The sequence below is a fragment of the Hyaena hyaena genome, unplaced genomic scaffold, assembly GCF_003009895.1.
Source record: "Hyaena hyaena isolate Hyena2069 unplaced genomic scaffold, ASM300989v1 scaffold_144, whole genome shotgun sequence".
NCBI classification, from domain to species: Eukaryota; Metazoa; Chordata; class Mammalia; order Carnivora; family Hyaenidae; genus Hyaena; species Hyaena hyaena.
Window position 1 is genome coordinate 2,672,820 of NW_024080776.1, and position 7,518 is coordinate 2,680,337.

At 37.3% G+C, this 7,518-nt stretch overlaps 1 pseudogene; it reads right to left on the minus strand.

Moving 5' to 3' along the window:
• Positions 1–6,583: 6,583 nt before the first annotated feature.
• LOC120236041 lies at positions 6,584–7,117 on the minus strand (annotated as a pseudogene).
• Between the last annotated feature and the right edge of the window lie 401 nt (positions 7,118–7,518).

Genomic DNA, 7,518 nt, shown 5'->3' on the forward strand with positions numbered 1-7,518 from the left:
AATTAATAGGCAACCAACGGAATGGGAAAAGATAGTTGCAAATGACATATCAGATAAAGGGTTAATATCCAGAATCTATAAGGAACTCACCAAACTACACGCCCGAAAAACAAACAACCCAGTGAAGAAATGGGCAGAAGACATGAACAGACACTTCTCCAAAGAGGACATCCAGATGGCCAACAGACACATGAAACGATGCTCAGCATCCCTCCTCATCAGGGAAATACAAATCAAAACCACACTGAGATACCACCTCACGCCAGTCAGAGTGGCTAAAATGAGCAAATCAGAGAACTCTAGATGCTGGCGAGGATGTGGAGAAACGGGCACCCTCCTACACTGTTGGTGGGAATGTAAACTGGTACAGCCCCTCTGGAAAACAGTGTGGAGGTTCCTCAGGAAACTAACAATAGAACTCCCTTATGACCCAGCAATAGCACTGCTAGGAATTTACCCAAGGGATACAGAAATGCTGAGGCATAGGAGCACATGTACCCCAATGTTCATAGCAGCACTCTCCACAATAGCTAAAACATGGAAAGAGCCTAAGTGTCCATCAACAGATGAATGGATCAAGAAGATGTGGTTTATCTATACCATGGAATACTACATGGCAATGAGAAACAATGAAATCTGGCCATGTGTAGCAACATGGATGGACCTTGAGGGTGTTATGCTGAGCGAAATAAGTCAGGCAGAGAAGGACAAATATCATATGTTTGCACGTATAGGAGGATTAGGAGGAACTTGACGGAGGAACAAGGGGGAGAAGAAGGGCGGAAATGGTGGGGGAAAGGGAGAGAGGCAAACCATGAGAGACTCTTGAATGCTGACAAAAACTGAGGACTGATGGATGTGGGGGGGAGGGGGATGGGCATGGAGGAGGGCACTTTGGGGATGAGCACTGAGTGTTATGTAGAAACTAATTTGACAATAAACTATTTGTAAAAAATAAATAAATAAATAAATGTCTAAGGTTAAATACCTTAGAAAGGTATTGCTAAGCCAAATTAAGAGGATTCATAAATTAATAGGATAAACAGTATTTCTGTGTAACATTTTTAAAGTACCTGAAGGGTCCAGTTCACTTTGGGCTAAGGGTTGAGGATACAGAATTGGATTTGGTGGAGGCTCTGTAGTCTAGAATTTGGAGCTGACATTGTTAAGATTCCTACAACAGCATCCTGACTGGTGCCCCTGCCTTCCTTGTGCCCCGCTGTTCTCCGGCTCTAGCTCTCACCTTCATGTGACTGGCAAACCAGTCCTCCCCATCACTTTCATCGCTCATTCCCATGTGCAAAGACCTTCAATAACTCTCTTGTCCTAAACAATTCTCTGTTGTATACTGTCTTGAATTGTTCAGTAATTTTTCTTCAATTCAGACTTCTCTTCCCAGATAAACTTGTTGTAGTTAGGACTCAGAACTCACAAATAAAGAAGATAAGGTTGCCCCTGAGAGAATTTAACTTAATCAGCAGGTGATGAAAGGAACCCAAGGTCTCCTAGGCCCTTGGGAACGGTTACTTGACTACTAATCAGTGGTATTAACACATCTAAGGAAAGAGAGCTTCAGTGTGGTCTGCAGTACAACTCAAAATAGAGGAAAGCCACAGAGATAAGCTTTAGCTCAATGCATGCAGCACTGACCATGGGACAAAGATATTGGAAACAGGAGAACCTGAACATTTCAATCATGAATCTTCAAGGCTATGTATTGCCTCTGGCCAGGAGAGATCTTCTTCCATTGTACATTATACTTCTCTAGTAAAGATATTCAGCATTCTTGTTATCTTTGATCTCCCAGATGAAATATTCCCCATTTTTAGTTACTAGGTCTGGAAATACCATCAGGGTACTGATTTCCTAATTCTACTTCTCAAGTATTTACAGATTGAGATGGGGCACCTCTGACACAGTGTCAAGCATTCTGGTCTATTGGAAATTATATCTCTATTGTTTACGTGAGTCTGACAATCTTAGTTGATGTGAATCTGATAATTAAGTAAAGATTTAAGTGAAAAAGATGAAACTTATGATGCAGGAGAAATACAGCAGAATATTTTTTTTAAATCATGTGGTTCAAATGCCCCTTTTAAGTAAGACATACCATCTAGAAACTATAAAGGAAAAGATTTAACTAAGTAAAAAACTTCTATACAAAGAAAAACACTATAAACAAACTTGAAAGACATGATAGACTAGGATCACATATCTGCAAGTTACATAGTAAATAAAGGATAGATACTGACACTATATGAAGAGAACCTAATAATGAATGAGGAAAAGACAACAACCCAACAGAAAAACAGGCAAAATATATGAATTAGGAAAGTTACAGAAAATACACCTCACAAACATTTGAAAATGGTTCAAGTTCACTTTTAACTAAGGAAATGAAATTAAAATAACAGTGATATACCCCTTACATAAGATCACTATAGCTTTTAAAAGATACATGAGATACATTGAAAAATTGATAGTGTCTTTAATATAACTGATGAGGGTGTGTGAAAACAGATGTTTCAAATACTATTAATAGGATATACATTGGAACAGCTTCTTTTGGAAGATCACTTGGAAGTATGTATCAAAATTTGACTGTTGCTATTATATAGGCACACCTCAGATACATTGCAGGTTAAGTTCCAGGCCACCCCAATAAAGCAAATGTCACAATAAAGCCAATGTCGCTATAAAGCCAGTCAAATGAATTTTTTGATTTCTCAGTGCATATAAAAGCTACATTTACACTACACTATAGTCTATTAAGTGTGCAATAACATTATGTCTAAAAAAATGCACATACCTGAATTTAAAAATACCTTATTGCCAAAAAATGCTAACCATCAACTGAATTTTCAGCGAGTCATAATCTTTTTGCTGGTGGAGGGTCTTGCCTCTATGTTGATGGCTAGCTGACTGGTCAGTGTGGTGGTTACTGAAGGTAGGGCTGGCTGTGGCAATTTCCTAAAATAAGACAACAGTGCAGTTTGTCTCATTGATTGAACTCTTCCTTTCACAAAAGATTTCTCTGTAGCATGCAATGGCTGTTTGATAACATTTTACCCACAGTAAAACATCTTTCAAATTTGGAGTTAATCCTTCCAAACTTTATCAACTCGGGTTATATGATAGCCTAAATCCTTTGTTGTCATTTCAATAATCTTAACAGCATCTTCACCAGGAGATTCCATCCCAAGAAACCGCTTTCTTTGTTCATCCATAAGAAGCAACTCCTCACCTGTTCCTGTGTTATCATGAGATTGAAGAAATTCAGCCACATTGGAGGCTCCACTTGTAATTCTACTTCTCTTGCTCTTTCTACCCCATGTGTAGTTACTTCTTCCACTGATATCTTGAACCCCTCAAGGTCATTCATGAAGGCTGGAATCAGCTTCCTCCAAACTCCTATTAAGGTTGACCTCTTCCCATGAATCCCAAATGTTTTTAATGGCATCTAGAATGGTGAATCCTTTGCAGAAGGGTTTCAATGTACTTTGCCCAGATTTGTCAGAAGAATCACTATTTGTAGCAGTTATAACTTTACAAAATGTATTTCTTAAATCATAAGACTTGAAAGTTGAAATTACTCCTTGATCCACAGGTTGTAGAATGTATGCTGTGTTAGCAGGCAAGAAAATAACTTTCATCTCATTGTACATCGCCATCAGAGCTCTTGGGTGACCAGGTACATTGTCAATGAGCAGCAATATTTTGAAAGGAATCTATTTTCCTGAGAAGTAGATCCCAACAGTGGGCTTAAAATATTCAGTAAACCATGTTGTAAACAGAATGGTCAATGAGCATTGACTTCTGTTTCAAATCGCCAGCTGCATTAACCTCCAGCAAGAAAGTCAGCCTGTCTTTTGATGCTTTGAAGCCAGGCATTGACTTTTCCTATCTAGCTATGCAGGTTTTAGATGGCATCTTCTTCCAATATAAAGCTGTTTGTCTACATTGAAAATCTGTTGTTTCTTATAGCCACCTTCATCAATGATCTTAGCCAGATCTTCTGGGTAACTTGCTACAGCTTCTAGACTGACACTTGCTGCTTCACCTTGTACTATTTTGTTATGAAGATGGGTTCTTTCCTCAAACCTCATGAATCCCTCTCTGCTAGCTTTCAATTTTTCTTCTGCAGCTTCCTCATCTCTCAGCCTTCATAGAATTGAACAGACTTGGGGCCTTGCTCTGGATTAGGTTTTGGCTTAAGTGAGTCTTGTCACTGGTTTGATCTTCTTTCCAGACCACTCAAACTTTTTCCATATCAGCAATAAGCCTGTTTTGTTTTCTGCCTGAGCCAACCAGGTGCCTGAAGACTGTATTTTCTCCATATCATTCATGTGCTCACTGGAGTAGGACTCCTTCAAGAACTTTTCCTTTGTATTCTCAACTTGGCTAACTATTTGGCTTAAGAGGCCTAGCTTTTGGGCTGTCACAGCTTTTGACATCCTTCCCCACTATGTTTAATCATTTCTAGCATTTGATTTAAAGTGAGAGATGTGCAGCTCTTCCTTTTGCTCAAACACTCAGAGGCCAAGGTAGGGTTATTAACTGGCCTAATTTCAATATTGTTGTGTCTCAGGGAATATGGCGGCCCAAGGAGAGGGATAGAGACCAGAGTAACTGCCAGTTGGTGGAGAGTTAGAACACAACACATAAAACATTTATGGATTAAGTTTGCCATCTTGTATGGGCATAGTTAGTGGTGCCCAAAAGCAATTACAAAGTAACATCAAAGACCACTGATCACAGATCACCATAACAAATACAATAATAATGAAAAAGTTTGGAATATTGCAAGAATTACCAAAATGTGACACCGACACACAAAATGAGCAAGTGCTGTTGGAAAAATGGTGCCAATAGACTTGCTTTATGCAGGGTTGCCACAATTTATTTAAAAAACTATGAAATACAGTAAAGCAAAGTACAGTAAAATGAGGCATGCTCCATTGTTCTTCTGATGTTGAATGTTGGTTTACTCTTACCCCAGCATTTTCATTCATCTCTTGGTTGGTTTGATTTCATCCTAAATTGTTGTTTTTTCAAGAAGGGATCACATGTTACTTACTCCCCAAGTTCTTGTTTGAGAATGTGTGTTGTTGACTTGTTTACTTAAATGAAAACCTGACCAGGTATTACATTCTTGGGCTCACTTTATTTCCCTAGAAACTTTGCAGCCACTGAATGGTGCTGTGGGGGAGTCTGAGACCAGCCTGATTCTTCTTTCTTGTGAGTGATCTGCTTTTTCTGCCTGTATGACTAAAGAATTCCTTCTTCATCCTGAGAGCTGAAGAACTTAATCAGGATATATCTTGATTTCAACTGTTCCTTTTTGGTTTTTCTTGCAACACAGTATGTCCTTTTAATGTGTAGATGCAGTCCTCCATAGCTCTTCACATCAGGAAAAAACTCTTCTCTTATACATTAAAACACCTTTTCTTTTTAATTTGTTGCATTCTGGCACCTGGTTTTATGTCTTCAAAGCATTTGTAACTATTTGGAAGTATCTTATTTGTTTATTAGTCTAATGTCTTTCTAACCCATAAAATGTAAACTCCATGAGAAAGGAACTTTATCTCTCTATTGTAATTTCTGGAGCCCCAGTACCATGAACAGAGCCAAAGATCATTGCTCTTTCAATAAATATTTATTTCTAATTTTTTAAATTATGCAGTGAACATTCTCAGCATAGATCTTTTTGAACCATTTAAATGATCTCTTTAAAGTAAATTTCTGGAAGTGGGATTACTATGTGAAGTAATTTTAATTTAAACACATTTAATATTATGTTCCCCATTGCCAAACTGTTTCCAGAAAGATTGCTCAAATATATGCTCCACCAAAAGTGCAGGTGAGTGCCCGTTTTCCTTATCTTCACAGAATGTAGTCAATTTTTCCAATCTTTGCCTACCTATACATAAAATGTAATAGCTTATTGTTTTATTTCTATTTTCTTTAGGCTATTAGACACTTGCAGATCTTAGACTGTGAATTTTCTATTATGCAGCTTGATCTTTTTCTAGTGTTGTTAATATTTTCTTGTTGATTTATAGGAGCTAGTTAGATATTTGTTATTAACTCTTTTTAATTAAGTATTATAAATATTCTCACTATTTGTTATTTGTCTTCTGGTCTTATTTATGGCCTTTCTTGCTATGTTTACATTTTTATGTGTTTAGTATTTTCTTTTTGTGGCTTCTAACTTTTGGGACATGTTTTGAAGGGCTCTCTTCAACTCTAAGATTATACATATATTTCCCAATGTTTTCTTCAAGTATTTTTATGGTTTCATTCCCCCCATATACTTTGGCTCTAAGGAGTGAGGTTAGGATAAAATTGTATTTTTTCTAAATTTCTAAAAATTAAATTTTTTCTAACTGGCTGGCCAGTTATTCCAAAATCATTTACTCAATTATTCCACATATATCCACTGATTAGCATTTATTGACTATCAAGTGCTAGACACTAAATCCTTCACATACATAATCTAGTGTAATCCTTACATCAAGAGATGACAAAATCAGTTTTACATTTTGTTTGTTTTATTTTTACTTGCATTTATTTTATGCAGAATTTATTCCTGGAACATAAATTTTTGTTTCTTGGGTTTCTTCTGGGAAATCTTTTTCTTCTGTGCAACTTCCTCTTCTGGTTTAGGAACAATCTGCTCTTTTTTGTTAAGGATCAGCTCAGTGTGGCAGCGAGAGGAAATGTATGGATTAATCTGGCCATGAGCCCTGTAAGTTCTATGCCACATTTTAGGGGCTTTGTTCACCTGGATGTGCTTAATGACTAGAGAATCTACATCTAAACTCTTAAATTCAGCATTATTCTCTGCATTTTTAAGCATGTGCAGTAAAAATTCAGCACTCTTTTTGGGCCACCAACCCTGTCCAGCCCCACCTACCAATTCCACTCTTATAGTGACAGAATGGTACACACTGCTTCTGCAAAGTTACATCTTTCATATATTGGTGGATTTTTGGATATACATACACTTGATGGCCTGGGAAATTTCACGTGTATTCTTAAAGTGAACACGAATATTTGAACTTCTTACTTTGCATGATTTTGTCGGGTTTTCTGGGTCAAGTGAATAGCAAACCATTGTCAGAAATCACCTCAGGCCACTTACAGGCATAGAAAATCAGATTTACATTAAAAAAAAAACCAAAATGAAACATTGTTTCCAATGTAGAAAATAGACTGGAAGGGGAGAAAAGGATTTCAATGTGACCAGCTATTTAAGTGATCCAGGCAAGGGTCTCCTTGGCAGCTGTATATTCTAGCACTTACAGGTCATGGCACATGGTAGATATTGAGTAAATACTTGTTGAACAAAAAGTGATAATGACTTGGACCAGGGAGGTAGCAGAAGAGATGGAGAAAAATGGACAAATTTTGATAAATACTTTAGAGATAGAATTAACAGATTGTATTTAAATAAGGGGAGATTATTTAAATATGGGGAGATGTAAGAGAGGGAGTCAAAAGTGACTCAGGTTTCTA